Raw genomic sequence first — 18295 nt, 5'->3', positions numbered from 1 at the left:
AGTGGGTGAGCACCAGACCAGTGGCTTGTGGACCAGCAGCAGCAGTGGGAGCCATCCCCCTCCCCACACCCCCCATATGAGCCGCAGCTCTGCCATGCCTGCCCCGTGGCTGGGCAGCACTTGTCACAGCCCCAGCCCCACTCCTCCCTCACTGTGGTAGCTTTGATCTGCCCCCCCCATGCCCTGTCCCTCTCCCCTCCCCTTCCACACCAGACTTACAAGCTGTTGGGCTGTGCTCCTCACTGTCTATGTGCTGCGCTGTAGCTGCATACACCCACAGGCATTTTGGCCACATCAGGCCAATTTCTGATACAATCAATTTTTTTAATATTGGTGTCGATCCAATATTGGACTGATGTATCAGTGCACCTCTAGTTACTGTAGTTCTGTTTTGTTAACCTGTATCTTCCTCTTGCTTCTTTAAATAATGCATCAACCTGCAGTTCCTTGTTATCCCAGTTTGTCTGCTATCTTGTTAGAGTCCCCTGTATTAATAAAATCTGTAGTGTTTGCATCTTGAGTAACCACATGATCTATGCTAAGAAACCAAGGTGGGCACCCTACCCAGCATTGTTAAACCTCAGTGCTGGTCACCTTGAGCTAACTTTTGTCCACCCCTTTCCTGGTAAGAGCTAAAATCGCAACAGATTGGTGAAAGTAGGATTGGGCTGCTCCTGCTAAAAATCCTGCTAGTTAACAATATCACTGCCCTCCCCCCGCCAAATCATTGCCTCTTACTACATACAATAATAGAGAAGTAGGAGAAAAAGGGACCCTCATATGCCATCTAGTCCAGCCCTCTGCCTGAGGCAGGATCATCCCTATCTAAACCATCCTATACAAATCCATAATCTAATGTCTTAGTAAAACTGCCATCAACCTTGATACAACACAAGCCATAACACTCTAACCTGCCACAGGTAAAACAGGGGGACCATGGAAGCCAACATCCTGATTCTGTAAAAGGTTGTTAATATATTCTCAAGAGAAGGTCTCAGGCAGAGAGCAATTCCTCCCACTACAGGGGAAGACAAAAAAATCTCAGTGCCTACCAATCTGACCATGGGGTAAAATTGCTTCCTAACCCCAAATAAAGTCCAACCATAGTTTCATAGTAACTAGGGTCAGGAGGGACCTGAACAGATCATCTAGCCTGACCCCCTGCCACAGGCAGGAATGAATGCTGGGTTCACAAGACCCCAGACAGGTGATCATCCAACCTCCTCTCGAATTTGCCCAAGGTCCAACTCCTTTTCCCTTTAGATATAGCCTTGGGAGGATTCCAAGGTTACCAGAACAATTGATAGATAGCAAATGCTATTCTTAATAGAAATAGCACACATGCTAAACATCACACATTTGGTGGTAATATTATTGTTAGTCTCCTGAGACATATAATTAATTTTAACTTGATGGTGTTTTGAATCTCTTAGTGGTTACCAGCTCTGTTGTAGCTTTCTGGACAAAGCAAAGGACTTACAAAAGTAGTTTCTTCATTTCAGTTAGCAGCCTGAGTATGTACCTGCTAAAAACCTGAGCCAAGATAATAATGACACAAAAAAAGCCTTTATCAAGTCTGGCTTATTTCATCCAAACATGTTTGCATATTTTTATCATTCATTCTTCCATGAACAGCTATCTAAAACGGACCGTGGGTCCAGGATCACACATCTGTCTAAATCCTACACAGAGAAGTCCCTATTCTTCACACCCAACCCCTGAAAGTAAGGTACCAGGTCAAAAGCACACTACCCCATGCCTCCCCAACAAAGTTTCATGTTTGTTGAGTTCAGCCCGTGTGTCATTCCCCCTGGCCCCAACCCCTTCCTCCCACTCCCTCCTTCTCTGTGTCCCAAGCACTCCTTTCAGATTCTTTTGCTCCTTTCTCAAACCTCTTCCTCTGCTGCCTCCAAAGTTTTGTGGTTTGTGTTAATTGGGTAAAGAAACTAAGTTCCATCATAGGCAACATTCAATAAGTTTTCTTTATTAAGCACATGAAAAGTTTAGTAGCTGCAACATTTTATTAAATTAAGTCATATCACTTCCATGTGCCACATTCCCCTGCATCAGGGCGGGGCAGGGAGAGAAGGGAAGGGGAATGGTGCCAGGGAAGCCTGGACTATGGGCAGTGCTCCCCGGATGCAGGGCCAAAGGAGCCTGGAGCAGGAAATCCATGGCCTTGTGCCAGAGCAGGGGCATGAAAAGCCATCCCTCTCTTCTCATCCAGGGAGGGCTCCCAGTCCACAAGTGAAAAAGTAGTAAGCCAGGGCTTCACAGATCTAGACAGCCTGCGATTGTGCAGGACCAGAGCCCCCCAAAATTGGCAGGAGGCTCACCTTCTCCCCCATTCTTATGCCACATGTGCTTGCACTGCCAGGCCCAGTTTATGTGCCCTGCCCTCTTGGCCCAGACTTCAGAGAAGACCTCTCCCCTAGTCTCACAGATGTTGTAGAGGACACACAGAAAGAATGAATCATCCACTTCAAGGCACACACTGAGAGCAGCCCACCAGCATACCTTGAGGTGGCCAAAGGCATACTCCACCATCATGCAGCACCTACTCAGGAAGTAGTTTAAGTGCTCCTTCCAGCAGTCCAGCTGCCCCGCACATGGCTTCATCAGCCAGGGCAGGAGGGGGTCGATCAGGTCCTCAATGAATGTGAGGGGAGGATAATGACATCACTGATGATGAAATCAGGGAAACCAGGAGCAGGAAGTTGTGGAAGATGTGAGCATCATGGGCACTGTGTACCCAGCTGGCAAAGATGTGGGTTAAGTGGCTCAGGAGTTTGATGATGCCCTGCAGGATGATGGAGATTTAGCACTTGTCATTGATGAATACCTGGGTGACCTGGGATGGACATGTGTGCGCCATCCATGGCCCCCACACAGTTGGGGAAGACCATGCAGAGGAAGCTGCTGGCCACTTCCTGCAGATTGATGGGGCAGATGAAGCAGTTGGCCAGAATGTCCTGGATGGCCAGTTACACCTCCCAGACAGCTTCCCTGGTCATGGACTACACTGAACTGGTTGATGACATAGCGGTAACTGCTGCAGGTGGCCAGCTTTATATTGGTGATGACCACCTGCTTCTCTGGAGTGAGAAGTGGCCACATGCCTATATACCAGGCATTTATGAAGTTGGCCCAATGCATGAGGAAGGTCTGGAGCCACTGTTTGTCAGCTTAGGGCTATGCACAGGGGAGGGTCCATGGTGGCTTGTGCCCAGCAGCCAATCAGGAGTGGCTTCAGCAGCCTGGGGAGCCTGTGGGACACACTAGAAGCTATGCCTCCACCAGTGTGGCAGCCTCTGAGCCCCACCACCACCAAATGGTGAACATCAGTTCAGTTCTCTCCCACTTTAACTTATAGCACTTTAAGTAAAGTGTAATAATTACAGACCAGAGCAGCCATGGGTTTTTTGAACATCTGTACTTTGCCTAAATGTAATACCTGAATACACCCTAGGACATCAGATGGTGCTGCTCTGGTCTGTTTTCCAATCAAGCTCCAGCTGTCCAGATTCTTTCTGAGAGGGATCTTTAATCAAGCAGATGAACTGCTATGTGTTTTCACAGAAATGCTTCCCTTTCCTCCTACTGCTTAAATTCTGGTTCCTAAGGAAACAAAAACAGTCATATAGCAATTCCTCCTTCTGGATGGTAGAAATCATCAAATGTAACATTACCATGAACTAGGATAGTGGTCCTTGATCCTCACGAGGCAACAAGAACCCCCAACATTAATAGTGGCCATGGGGAATTAAAAAATTAAAACTGAAGTTGAAAGCATGAAAGGTGACATTGCCCATATCATGTTATAGTCTCAGTTTTGCTGCCCAGGTTCCAGTGAAGGGGGGCAATGTTTAGCACTCAAGGAAGCCACTCAAAGAGATTTTGCTGTTTGTGTTACAACTTCTCTTGCCTGCTCCTTGTTCATTTGTGTCCCAGGAACAAAGACTTATTATCTATAGAATATGCAATCTATTCTTGGGCTACTCAATATAGATTTCCTAATGGAAAAGACCACGTCACTTGAGTTGAAAAGCTTTTCACAAAATAAAACAGCCTTGGTTTGTGACCCAAAACCATTTCTGAAAAGTCATATCCAAGCATGCACTGTAAAAATGACATGCAGCTGGCAAATCACCCCAAATACAGAAGTAGTCACTGGCAACAACAATTATGGAGTACATAACTTTCAAAGCAGCAGTGTAACTAAGAGTGGGCAACTGGGGCATGAATCCCAGGCAGTGAGTTACAGTGGGTGCAAAAACAGAGGCCACCACTGGTCTGGCCACTGCTCCTGTGCCTACCACCCAGGGTGCAGAACCTGTGTGTGTCACACCTGTTTCAAAGCTTCTGTTGTACAACTGTCACACTGTTGAGTACAAACACTATTTTCTCCTATTGTATTTCTTCCTTTATTCTACTTCCTGCTGCTTACCAAAGTAAATATTGGTACTTCAAAGGCTATCAGGAAAACCTTGCAGGGGCTAACAAGAAGAACTGGAAGAAAGCTATTAAATAAATGCCAAACCCAACACCTGTGTGCAGAAGCAGCCTCTTTGAAGTAAAAGAATACATTTGCATCTAATACACGTAACACCATGCAAAACAAACAAACAAACAAACAAAAACAAAAAAAAATTAGCAAAAACTATCTACCTTACATAAATTTAACATTAACATGCATAAGAGTTAGCCAAAAGAAGGAGCTTCTTATAGCATGCTTTATCATTCCGGTCATAAGAGGGCATATGAAATCTGACTTCAGAATAGGCGACTGAAGTTTTGTCCCACTGATATTTAGAGCTTTGCCCAGTGGTCAACACAACCTTCTGACAGACAGGTTCGTTGTGTGCATTCTGTACAATTTTAAAATATGGATCATAGCATTACTATACACCATGCAAAATGTAGAAGGAAAATTCAATACACATATTCATGGATAAGTATGCACATTGCTTTTTGAGGGTGATTTGAGCTGTCTTTGGTAGATAATAGCTGAAATAGATGAGCATACCAATAAACAATCCTCACAAGAGTGAGCAGGGAAACTCACTGGAATTGTGCCAGGAGGCTGTTTTCAACTGCACTATGAATGTAGATGACAAAAGATACACTAATCCACAGGGTTTGGTCACACGGTTAATTAGAAACAGATTAAAACGTACTGTGAGTCTGATCTGAAGTAAAAAGCTGATGTTGGCACTTCTGACAAGTTTTGTAAAGTAGGTCGCATTTCAATGCAAACTAAGATCCTGACCAAACCTCAACTGATGTTATTCCTTTCATTGACCTAACTGAGTTTTGGATCAGATCTTTGAGACAAATCATCAGCTCAGAAAAATCAGCATAGCTCCACTGGTGTCATACAACTATTTGACAGCTCTTACTTCTCTGGAGCTCCACAATTTACATCAACAGTGGTGGCCTCTGTTTTTGCACTCACTGTAACTTGGTATGTATTCATTTAATTTTAAATTTGGACAATTAAAAATGCAATAATTTCTTTGCAGCTTCCATTTTGTTGATCACATTTCAAGCCAAGCTCTCGGTTCCATTCTGCTACAGTTAGATCTTTGGTTGGTAAGGTAAATACAAAGTATAACCGCATGTCGAGGCAAAAGTAATTGTGTTCCTCTATTCAAAATTGCATATTGTATTCATATTCTTATACTTTAGCCTGGGAAGGATTTGAGCAAAAACCTTATACCTAGGTCTAACTCCCATTCATTTCAATGGGAATTTCATCTGAGAAAGGAACTCTATAAAATAAAAGGCTCTAAAAAAAATGTATCCAACAGATTTATACATTGCAAGCATGTTTAGCTATGCAATGACTTCGCTGCAATATTTTGAAAATTTAGTCCTTAAAAATATATAACAAGCAAAGTGACAGATATTTCAATTTGATTTTATATATTCTATCAGAAAAATATATAAATAATTGATTATAGCTGAACAATACAAAACATCTACCACACCTCACCAGAAGGCTAGATATGATGCATTGTGGATGGGTAATACAATCAAGTAACCCAGCCTGTAGAAGAAAATAGAAGTAATAAGGCAGCCATGCCACAACTCTTATGAGATCCCACAGCAGAATTTACAAGTCAAAATAAAGAAAAACGGTTTTGCAAAAATCTTGTTGGTCTAATAAAAGATCTCTACTACGAGTCCTGATTGCCTTTTCCTCTAGACCAATACAGCTAAACCTGGATACCCGACGCATGGAAGATATCGAATTTAGCCAATTTTTAAAAATGAAATCTTCATATTTATATGAAATATCTTCATATTTTCCCAAACAGGAAGCAACTGTGACCACCTGAAACCCGAGATCCTGCTCCTGCCCTTGTTTCAAGGCAACTTGCATCATCACAGATCCTCACAGGAGGTGAGAGGCTTCATACCATCTATGAACTGAAACTGCTATTACTATATTTCTTCACTGATACTGTGCATCCAAATTTTCAGCAGCTGATTTTTGGGGGTAAGGTATGCGAAAAAATATGGCAGTATTAAATACATAGTACTAATTGTACAGGGCAGTATTAGATACATAGTACTAATTTAATGGATGAGAAGAATACAGGTCTGATATATTAGGCAATTCACTTTGGCCTACAGCACACAACATTGAACTAACAGGATAATCTAGAACAGGGATGGGCAAAATGCAGCTTGTAGGCCAGATGTGGCCCGCAGGGCCCCTAAAAAAATTTAAAAATTAATATTTATCTGCCCTGGGCTGCCTGTCACGCGGCCCTCGATGACTTGCCAGAACTCTGTAAGCGGCCCTCCACCCAAAATAATTGCAGACCCCTAGTCTACAAGGTATTCTCATCAGGAACCCAAGAATTTGGGAAGGAGAGAGGGGGACATATGAAAAGATTAGAAATGAAGAAAGACAAGAAGAAAAAAGAATGTAAAAGATGTAGAGTAAGAAAATCGAGTTAAATGTGCTGATGTGTTGCACTGGATTATCTGACTAAAAAGTGACCTGTGAATAGTGCGCACACTGATCTGTTCACTTGTTCAAAATGTAGTGTATGACCTTCCCTTGAGTCGAAAAGTTCAAGGGGCTCTCAGCTCTTAAGATGACTGTTAAGTAGCTTGACTTATAACTAAAAGTTGGAGAAAAAGGTTACAGTTTTTCTTCAAAATAATGCTGTCATTTAAAAATTTTATCCAAATTTCAAAAAAATTAACTTCTATCAGCTCTAAAATAACTTGCTGATGTTTAACAATTAAAACTATGTTTAGTTCTTGTCACTGGAACTTAAATGCTATCCTGTTGGCAAGGGTGTCAAAGATACAGCCCATAGGCTGGATCTGGCCAGTGGAGCCTTTTATTTGACCTTAAGTGCTGATGCTGTCTTAGAGTTGACCCACACACAGCATACAGCTCAGATGTGTTGTTCCAACCATTCTGGAACCACATGTCTGCCCCATGTCAGACCCAGCACATGTCCCAGAGCAGTCAGATTGATGCTGGAATGGATGGTGAGATCCTAAAGTGAATGGCACCACGATGCACGTAGCACCCACTCCAGCATTTTTGGGACACATGGTGGATCCAGCATAGAATGATTCATAGATTGTAGAGTCAGAAGGGACCATGAAGGATCACCGTGTCCAACCCCCTGCCCCGGGCAGGAAAGAGGACCAAGGCCAGACAACCCCAACCAGGTGCCTTTCTAGCCTCCTCTTGAAAGCCTCTAAGTTAAGTGATAGTATCACCTCTCTAGGCAGCTTGTTCCAGATTACTGTGAAAAATTTCTTCCTAATGTCTAACCTGAATCTACTCTCCACTAGTTTGTACCCATTATTCCTAGTTACTCCTAGGGGTGCCCTGGTAAATAGCGCATCTCCAATTCCCTGTTGTTCTGCCTTGATAAACTTATAGGTGGCTACCAGGTCTCCTGTCAGACATCTCTTGTGAAGGCTGAAGAGATCCATATCCCTCAACTTCCCCTCACAGGGTCTTGCACGGAGGCCACTAACCATACGAGTGGCCCTCCTCTGGACCCTCTCCAGATTCTCCGCATCCCTCTTGAAGTGCAGTGCCCCAAACTAGACACAGTACTCCAATTGTGGCCTAACCAATGCCACAGAGGCGGAGCATCACCTCCCTCGATCTGTTGGTCATGCATCTGCTAATGCACAATAAGGTACAATTGGCTTTGTTGATGGCTTCATTACACTGCCACTCATGTTCATCTTGGAGTCAACTATGACTCCAAGATCCCTTTCAGCCGCTGAGCTGCTGAGGAGGTCATCCCCCAACCTATAGGTGTGCTGGGAATTCCTCCTCCCTAGGTGGAGTACCTTGCATTTCTCTTCGTTGACTTGCATCCCGTTTCATTCTTGCCCATTGATCCAACCTGTCTAGATCTGCCTGTATCCGCTCCCTACCCTCTAGTGTGTTAACTTTGCCTCATTACTTGGTGTCATCTGTGAATATGGACAGGGTGCTCTCCACACCCTTGTCCAAATTGCTGATGAAGATATTAAATAACACCAGTCCAAGAACAGAACCCTGCAGGACACCACTGCCCACCTCCTTCCAGGCCGAAGATGACCCATCCACCACCACTCTCTGGGTGTGGTTCCTAAGCCAGTTGGCCACCCACCTGACTGTGTAATTGTCCACTCCACAGCCTGCTGGCTTCTTTATGAGAATAGTATGCAAAACTGTATCAAAGGCCTTCTTAAAGTCCAGACAGATGACATCTGCCTCAGCTCCTGTGTTAAGGCAGTGTGACCTGGTCATAAAAGGATATAAGGTTTGTCAGGCAGGATCTACCTGTAACGAACCCACGCTGGTTTCCTTTCAGCATTATTTCCCCTGCTGGGCCTTCACAAATGCACTCCTTAATGACTTTTTTATAGTGTTTTCCCAAGGATAGAGGTAAGACTGACTGGCCTAAAGTTACCTGGCTCATCCCTTCTCCCCTTCTTAAAAATGAACACCACGTTGGCCCTTTTCCAGTCCTCAGGAACCTCAGAACACCAGGAGTTCTCAAACAGTCATGCCAGCAGCTCAGCTATGACACTGGCCAATTCCTTCAGCACCCATGAATGAAGGTCATCCAGGCCTGCTGACTTGTACCCATCCAGCTCCTCCAAGGGATCCTTAACTAAGTCAGCACTAACCATTGGTGGTCTAGTGCCTCCCGGACATCTATGTTCAAGCTGGGGGAATTGTCTTGGCCAATACTTAGGAATACTGAAGAGAAGGACTCGTTGAAGAGCTCCACCTTTTTCAATGCGTCAGCCACCAACTGTCCTGACTTGTCCTGCAGGGGCCCTATGTTACTCTGCACCTTCCTTTTGCTCACTATGTATCTGTAGAAGGACTTTTTATTGTCCTTGATTGTTGTAGCCAGCCTAAGCTCCAGTACTGTCTTGTCCTGCCTAATTGAGTCCCTGCAATAGCGCGCCAGGGAGGTATATTCCTCCTCAGTGGCTGCCCCCCCGCTTCCACTGCCTATAAACCTCTTCCTTGGCCCCCAGTCTTTTCTGGAGTTCCCTGTTCAGCCAAGGGGGATTTTTTGTCCCCTTGCCCCCTTTCCTTCATAATGGAATAGTCTCCTTTTGTGCCCCAAGGATCACTCCCTTGAGAAACCACCAACCCTCCTGGACCCCCATTTGCTCTTGAGTTCAGCCACCTCACTAACTAGCCTTCTAAGTTTACTGCAATTGGCCCTTCTGAGTCTAACCCTTTAGTCTCACTGGTTATTTTTCCCACCCTTCACTGGATTGTGAATTCGACCAAATGATAGTCACTATCTCCCAGGTTACTGTGTACTTGCAGGTTACCCACAAGATCGTTCCCTGTTGCTAAGACCAGGTCTAGCAAGGCATTACCCCTGGTGGGACTGGACACCTCCTTGGTTAGGTAGGTCCTGCATGCAGTTTAAGAACCTATGCGAGTGGTTTGTTTTGGCCATCTGCTCCTCCCAGCAGATGTCTGTGTAATTTAGGTCCCCCATGACCACCACCTCTCTCACCTGAATGGCCTCTGAGAGCTGCCTAGAGAGTACCAGGTCTAGCTCATCATCCTGATGAGGAGGTCAGTAGTAGACCCCCCCACTACCAAGTTCTTTTCCCCTGGATCCCCCGTATCTTGACCCACAATACCTAAGTATTCCCCTCCTCTACCCCTGCCCTAACAGAGAGCTACACCCCTGCTTTTTTCCCCCCCCCCCACTTTGCCTCGCCTATACAACCTGTACCCTTCAATGCCTACCGCCCAGTGATGAATAGAATCCCACCATGCTTCCATTAAGCTGACTAGGTCATACTGAGTGCTAGCAAGTAAAAGTGTAAGCTCCTCCTGCTTATTCCCCAGACTCCTGGCATGTGTAAAGACGTTAGCCCCCCGTTGGGTGCTCTTGGTGCCCCTTAGTGCTTACCTGAGTTGCTCTGCTGCCTTGTTTGTGGCTCGCCAACCCTGGGTTCTCCTCAACCACCGGTTCCCCTTCCCCCATTGAACCTAGTTTAAAGCTCTTTGGAGGAGATCAGCCAACCTGTGGGAGAACAGACGCTTACCTCTAGGAGAGAGATGAAGATCGTCCCATCCCAGGAAGCCTCCTCCCTGGACGTGCTGATCATGGCTGTAAAATCCAAAACCCTCACGAAGACACCATCTCTGGAGCTGCTGGTTGACTACCCTGATGCAGACATCCTGGCGCCGCTGGCTGCTGCCAACTGGAAGGATGGAAGAGAATGCCACCTGTGCCCCCGACTTCCTAAGTTCAGCCCCCAGCTCATGGAAGTCTTTCATGATGCAGTCTGGACTACTCCCAGCCACATCATTTGTGCCCGCGTGAACAAGGACCTTGCCATAGGGAATGGACTTGTGCTGAAGTAGGCATCATGTGTGGTTCAGTGCTGGACTGGATGAAGCAGGGGTCACATGCACCACAGTCCTGGAGCAGGCACCACATATGGTATGGTCCTGGATAGGCTGTTCTGGGACATGCCCAGCACACAGTGCCCAATTCAGAACATGTGCTGGCTCCAGCATATGAAGGTGGTTTGTGGGCCTGATTTGGTCCCTGACCCCATGCCAGATGAGTTTTCCACCACCTCTGTATGAGATGTGTGCGTTTTTGAGGGCAGATAAACAACCATATAAGGATGAAACAAAATCTAGCTTTGAATAAAATGTATGCTGCAAGCAGGTGAGAGGCAATCCACAGGCAGAAAATTATTTCCATAAACTATGCATTCAGTAGTTATAAATAGCAGGCAAATATGAAAGGAATTATTCTTCTGTGGACAATTCAGTAATAGAGAAAAGGGGTTAAGTTGTCCAAATGAATTTCTTACAAGGAACAATTCAACTTGCGGTAATCATAACATTTCCCTGTAATTGCAATCAAATCCTGGGACAATGGAACACTGCTACAACCCAGAGACTGAAGTGGGGAACCAGCAGTCTAAAGCAGCTGAAGAAAAATGAAGCATCTTTCCAGGTACAGAACAACATTAATTCATCAATTGTTCAATAAAGGGAAAAAAAAAAACCAAACCATTGTGGCTCCCGCCATCTTGAAACAGCTGTCCCTTGAAACATTATATAAAGTTGTTTTTTCGTCAGCTTTAAACCTTCACAAATGAAAAGAAATGCCCCCATTGCTGACACCACCACTGACACCTGCAGGCAGCCACCATGCCCCCCAGCCTCTGGTGGCACATGGTGTTCATGATAGTGATCTTGATAGTTCACTGATGTGCCATTTCCATTTCCTTTTTCTAAGCAGCACTTTCCCAAGCATCTAACCAGCACTGCTCTCAGATTTTGCCCTTAATTTTCACTCCATCAGTATTCCCATTTTTTTCAACAAGCGCTTTTCCAGTTTAAGGACTAGAAGCCGAATAAGGACTTCAGTGTTTGGCCCGAAACTTTTACTGTAGACATTTTTATTTTATATATTTTTCAGCGACTCTGTCATGGGACTGCAAGGAAGCATTCCCCTAGCTATTAGAGACCTCATAAGAAGAGTGGTTGTTGCATTATAACAGTCCCATAAAGTCCTCCTGAGGCAAGGAAGTCAGAACAGTAAGAACAGATAAAGACAGGTGAGGTTTAATTGACTTTCTTTGCTATCTATAGGTGTACCTCTACTGCAAACTGGATTAACTAAATCACCAACCACTCCAACACACCTGAATTAGCTTTTTTCTCATTTCCATTCCAGGCAAGGTAAGTGGATGAATATGCAAAATAATTGAGGCATTTTTTGGCAGAGAGGATCCAGACACAGTATTCACATCACTGAGTTCAGATAAATGAATGGTACTAGGAACAGGCCACTATGGAGAACAGAGGAAGGGAGACACTGGGTGAGACAGGGAAAATAGTGGGAATTCATCAATGGATCTATGGAACAAACTTTAAAATAAAACCATTGATCATATGGTAGGCACAAAACCTCTGCCATAACTTGCAAACAGACAATAAAAACAGATTTCTGTGTGCATTTGACCATTCTGTATAAGTAAATACACATTTGCCTAACACAATTATCCTTTTGGCAAACAAATTGAGCTGGAGGCCCCAGATATTAGAGAAAGGATCTGTACAACTGAGCTGCAGAGCAAATTTCTTAGACTAAGAACTGTGACAAGCCCAGGTCTTCTAAGGACTGGGCCTGGACCAAAATATATATGTCACTGGGCAGTTGGTTAAAACACTGCCCAGTGGTTCTCACTGAAATTTTGCAGAGAACATTTATCTAAATGCAGTAGCTTTTCATTCTGTTTACAAACAAGTACTGCCATTCCCCCTAGCAAGGTCTGTGGATCAAAGATATCTTTATTTACTCATCTGAGAAGCGCTCAGTAAGTTTAGCCAGGGGTCTGGTTTCTTACCACTCAGCTGGAGAATTTAGCAGCTTTATTTTTAGACAACAGACCCTGGAGAGGTCAGATTTTTCACTCTGACCCCCTGAAGAGACTACTGAATGCAATGAAAGGGCAGTGAGATGAAGAGAAAACTAGAACACACCATTTCTCATTTACAGATAGTCCCTTCACAATTGCCAATTCACTGAAAACACCTTAAAAACAAAAACAACTAGTTTTCCAAAGTAAATTATTACTTTTCTGTGCCTTGTACAACCACCTAATGCCTCTGATCACCAGGAAACTATGAAGCTAGATGTTTCTAGGCCTACACAGGATTACATGGTATCTGCCCCCTAAAGCATGTGACCTTATTTAACAATCTTGGAAGCAATGAATTAACAATGGCCAAAACTTGCAATTCTATTGTGACAGGTCTTGATACCGGATGTTTTCTCTTAAGGGTCCAGCTCCCAAAAATTGAGCAGCTCACCCTCTTTCCATCCCACCTTGCCCTCTAAAGAAAAAGTTTGTAGTCCTCACAATTGTGAGAAAGATGAAAAATGTAGCCTGAGTGAATCAGAAACCATAATACAAAAAAAAAAAGTAGCCGGTTTGTTTGTTTTTTTTAATGCGTGTGTTAGGAACTGACTCCCAATGATTTCTGTTTTGCAATACTATTCATTCCATCATTTCTGGCATATTTGAGCCATTTAAAATAGCTAGGTATGAAGAAAGCCACTGATCCAAAACCAATTTTAAGTTCACTTCTCAATGTAGATCCAGGTTCAGTAGCATTGTCTCCTTTGTTCCCAAGGTCAAGTTTAAGCATGTGGGCTGATTTTTTTATTTTTTATGGGAGGTTAAGAAAGTCTTTTGTTTGTCTGTTTGTGTCTTTTACACACACACACACACACACACACACACACACACACACAATGTTCCAACAACTTGTAAAATGCTTGGAAATGAGATATGTTCTTTCTGAATTTCTCCATGTTCACCTTTACAAAATAGACTGAGAAAGTGGGTGCATCTACACATGAGCCCAACTGTACAGTTGGTACTGTGCAGTCATTTAGTACTTGCTATAGCGTGTGTTAGGAATTTGCTATAGCAAATACTAAATGAATGCACAATAACCACCATTACTGTGCATGGGTTGTATCCAACCCTACTGTGTAGTAGCAACAAGCTACCGTGCAGCAGTGTCAGCATCATGGTTCATGCCTGCCAATACGATATCACCATAGCAACAAGCTATGTCACCGTAGCTTATTGCAGCCAAGTTTTTGTCTAGCACAGCCTTAAAAACCTCCCAGGATGGAGACTCTACAACCTCTCTGGGTAACCTGTTTTAATGCTTTATTACCCTCCTAGTAAGAAAGTTTTCCTAATACCCAAACTCCTTTTACTGCAACTTGAGAACATTGCTCCTTGCTCTGTCATTTACCACCACTGAGAACAGTCTATCTCCATCCTCTTTCAAACCTCCCCTCAGGTAGTTAAAGGCTGCTATTAAATTCTCTCTCAATCTTCTCTTCTCTAGACTAAATAAGTCCAGTTCCCTCAACCTCTCTCATAAGGTATATGCCTTGGCCCCCTATTACTGCTTCCTTCCACTGGACTCTCCCCAACTTGTTCACATCCTTTCTGTATTGGGGGGCAGGGGCAAAACTAAACACAGTACTCCAGATGTGGTCTCAGCAATGCCAAACAGAGAAATAATCACTTCCCTTGATCTGCTGGCAATGCATATAGCTCACAGGCCAGATACAGCCTGCAGACTTTTGCCTCAACTCTGGCTACAACAGGACACATTTCTGCAGAAGTAGCCAGTCACCTGGGCAAGAGCCACAGTACTGAAACCCCAACAGCACTGCACAAACGAGCCCAACACCCCCTGCCAGATGAATTTGACCCCCTTAAGCTAGGGGATTCTTTACATTGTGGTAGCATTAAGTCTTGGCAAAGATGTTCCCAAGAACATCCTACCCTTGCAATTCAAGGAATTCAATTAATTAATTCAAGGAATGTGAGTTGCAGATCCAAAACTCATTCAGAGAAAAATTATTTGATATCCCTGAAAGTTAATTTAATTTGTTGGCATGAAAGCCATAAACACAAGATACTTATGTCCTCCTGCTTACAGAGTATTTGTGGATATATTAATAACATTTAAAAATTAGGTCTTGCCATGATACAGGCTTCGCAGCACATGAAAGATTAAATTACAGAATTAGCTAAGTATATTGCAGCCAAGAAAATTCCAATCTGTTTTCATTTGGAAAAAATGAACTATTCCTCCTCTATTTGCAGGAAAAGCTCTCGTAATCCTAGCACAAATATCTAAAATAAGCATGCATGCCACATTTTGCACATTTTGACCACTGCATTTTTCAATCCAATCTAAAATACAATTTATCTGTAAAGAGAGAGTTGGAGAAATGATCTGCTTATTTGATAGGAAGAGGAACCCTGTTGTTTTAAACATGTTGATGGATACTTCTCTCTGAAGTTTTTTTCTTCTTCCCAAATCCATTAAAAATGTCCTAAAAGTCACTTGTTCTATGCCTCAACTACAGACCATCATTCTTAACTTTCCTTGGGGCAGTCCTTCCTTAAGAAGTGTTTCTGTAGAACTCTCAATCCCAGCTTTATTCTTCACCCACCTTTGGTTCCCCATAGGCCATCTTCAGACCACAAGAACAAACACCCCTAATTCAAGCTTTTCCCTTGCTGGATTCAAGAAAGAAGAGTATTGATGCTAGATCTCCATTGACTTTTGGAGTTAGATAGACCATTTTGTATATACAAATTGCTGCTTCCTCTCCTGGAAGAAGATGGCTAATATCATTACTGATGTCTCCTATTCTTAAGATGTCCTGGGGATAATGTTATAAGCCTTCTTCCCATAAAGAAAGAGAAGACACACACACACACACACACACTCTGCAGTTGCCAGCTCTACTGAGCATGGGGCAGAAGTATTCCATAAATCCTCATAGAAAAGTCATGCTACAGACCACCATTGTTATTATTGCAAATTATTTTATGCTCTTTATGTGTGTGTCTGCACACAAGACAGCTGGCCTGCATGGAGGGTAAACCAAGTTCAACCATACACATACAATTAGCACATACAGAAATAGATTTCCATGAACAAAACTATTTCTCTAATACACTAGCGTGAATAGAGTGATCCTATTTACTTCAGTTGAGCTCTACTAGATGAGTGTCATATTAACAAAGAGAACTTAGTATTTCTTGTACTTAATGCAATCCTCCAAGATCGTATTATTGTGCAAAATCCAAAGTTCTGAAGACAATATTCTCAGCTTCTGACAGAAGGATAATTTTTCATGAAGCAGACTTATTTTCTTCAGTCTTTCTCTATGCGTTTCCCCATGAAAATAATTTAAATCAATATCTGCCACTGCAGCTTTCATTTTTACTTACTATTGTTTTTTTTTAAATCAATTAGGAGATGGATAACTCCCTGAATATTGATCCTCGCTTGTCAGACCTTCTCTGCGTTTACTTATCTTCCATGAGATGAGTTTGTCATTCAGACTTAAGAGGTATAATTTATAAACAAGGAGATATAACTGCATTACAAATGTCTCTTAATTAAATGTCTGTAATATCCGAATGACCAGTCAGGAGGATTCCTTTACAAAGTGGCGTGTTCTGCCTTCCTTAGTCAGGTCCTTACAAAACTCTGTTTGAAGTCACTTAGCAGTAGCACAGATCTCAATTGCTAAGCATGTGAATAAGGGTGAAGTTATATGTTACACTTAGACCATACAAAATCTGTGAAATGTTAAGAGGTGTACAGTTGCACATTAAGAATAAATATTGTTTCTTACCTGCACAACTGACTTGCCACTAGAGGGCTGGCAAGCAGGTATGTGGCCAGGAATCAGGACATCTGGGTTCTATGCCTGCACTGGTTGAGGGCTTGGAGCAGTGCATTCTGGGATACTGGAGGACTGCAAATTTCTAATTTTATCTTCATGGAGCAGACTGAAGTTACCTTAATATAAGCTAGGTAGCACAGCCCAGAGATAACCCATGTCTGAAATGGTATAACTTTGCAACTCACAGGGCGCATCCACACATGCAAGCACTTGCACTTGCAGCAGCTCAAATAGAAGCAGTGCAAATTTGAGCCAGGGCTTTTTGCCTCAGCGCATGTGCTCAGACATGCACTTTGTTGTGGAGCAAATTGTGCCACTTGGGGCAAAATAACCCTGCCTGGCTCCTCTCGGATCTGCAGCCAGGGGGAGCTAGAGCCTGGGGCCAGCACCTGTGCTGTCCCCAACAGTATAAAAAGCTGCCCTGTCCTGGCCCCAGCAGTACAAAAGCCTGCCCTGGCCAGCAGCTCAGGGTTACTTGACCTCAGGAGCTTCTGGGGCTCAGGCAATTGGTATCTGGGGACACTAGCCCCTTGTGTCAGCTAGACCGCTGAGGCAGCATCCCAAATTCACTTTTTAAAATACCCCAAAATCCACATTCTTCCACAATTAGAACAAAAGAGAAAGAGAAAGGGGGATTGGTCAGATGGACAATATTTTATTGTTATATTTACAATGTTAAATAAATTTGGAAGCCTATCAGTGTTTCTAGCATCATCATAAAATTAATCCTAAATATTTATATCTTTTAATGTTTGCTTTGGATTTCCTTATCACATGGTGGGTGTGTGATGGGGGATGTGGGTGAGTGTGGAGTGATATGGGGGATGTGAGTTAATGTGTGGGTAGGTGTGAGGGGACTGTGCGTGTGGGGGCTGCTTGGGGGGGTGGTTACCTGCATGAATGCTGCATGCCCCTGGCAGCTGGTGGGGCATGGCAGCACTGGCAGCAGTAGGAGCATGGTGGCATTAAGTGGGGAGCTCCTGCAGATGCCTCTGGCACTTTCAGCAGTGGGGGGGAAGGGGTGGTGAGCGGCAAGCACCCAGACACCACTGGCAGTGGCAGCAGTGGCCAGTGGCGATTGCTGACTGCCCACAGACACCACTGGTGGCGGGGGGGTGGCAAGTGGCAACTGCCTACAGGCACCACTGACAGTGTCAGCAGCACCTTTTTTGAAGGGCTCCTGCAGATGCCTCTGGCACTTTCAGCAGTGGGGGGGAAGGGGTGGTGAGCGGCAAGCACCCAGACACCACTGGCAGTGGCAGCAGTGGCCAGTGGCGATTGCTGACTGCCCACAGACACCACTGGTGGCGGGGGGGTGGCAAGTGGCAACTGCCTACAGGCACCACTGACAGTGTCAGCAGCACCTTTTTTGAAGGGTTGCGCCACCATGCTCAGGGAGTGCATGTGCACCCCCTATGCATTGCCAATGGTCCCCTGCCCCCCACAGGGCAGACCCCCCCTCCCCCGACATAGCACAGACTACACTGCCTGCAGGGTCCCAGGCCCTA

At 44.2% G+C, this 18295-nt stretch overlaps 1 long non-coding RNA gene across 2 annotated transcripts in view; it reads right to left on the bottom strand.

Annotated features, from left to right (window-relative positions):
- Positions 1-2015: 2015 nt before the first annotated feature.
- LOC102375243 overlaps positions 2016-18295 on the bottom strand; it is a 21466-nt gene continuing 5186 nt past the window's right edge. Inside the window, exons 3-6 of one of the 2 annotated variants that reach the window (XR_003091970.1) lie at positions 10567-10725; positions 8646-8777; positions 3455-3618; positions 2016-2800 (exon numbers count right to left, since the gene is read on the bottom strand). This is a non-coding gene — a long non-coding RNA (uncharacterized LOC102375243). The remainder of the gene's footprint in view (positions 2801-3454; positions 3619-8645; positions 8778-10566; positions 10726-18295) is intronic. The other variant, XR_325253.3, reaches the window with a different exon arrangement.

The sequence above is a fragment of the Alligator sinensis genome, unplaced genomic scaffold (assembly GCF_000455745.1).
Source record: "Alligator sinensis unplaced genomic scaffold, ASM45574v1 scaffold509_1, whole genome shotgun sequence".
NCBI lineage: Eukaryota > Metazoa > Chordata > Crocodylia > Alligatoridae > Alligator > Alligator sinensis.
The sequence above is the reverse complement of the archived record's forward strand: the minus strand, read 5'-3'. Positions and strand labels throughout refer to the sequence as shown.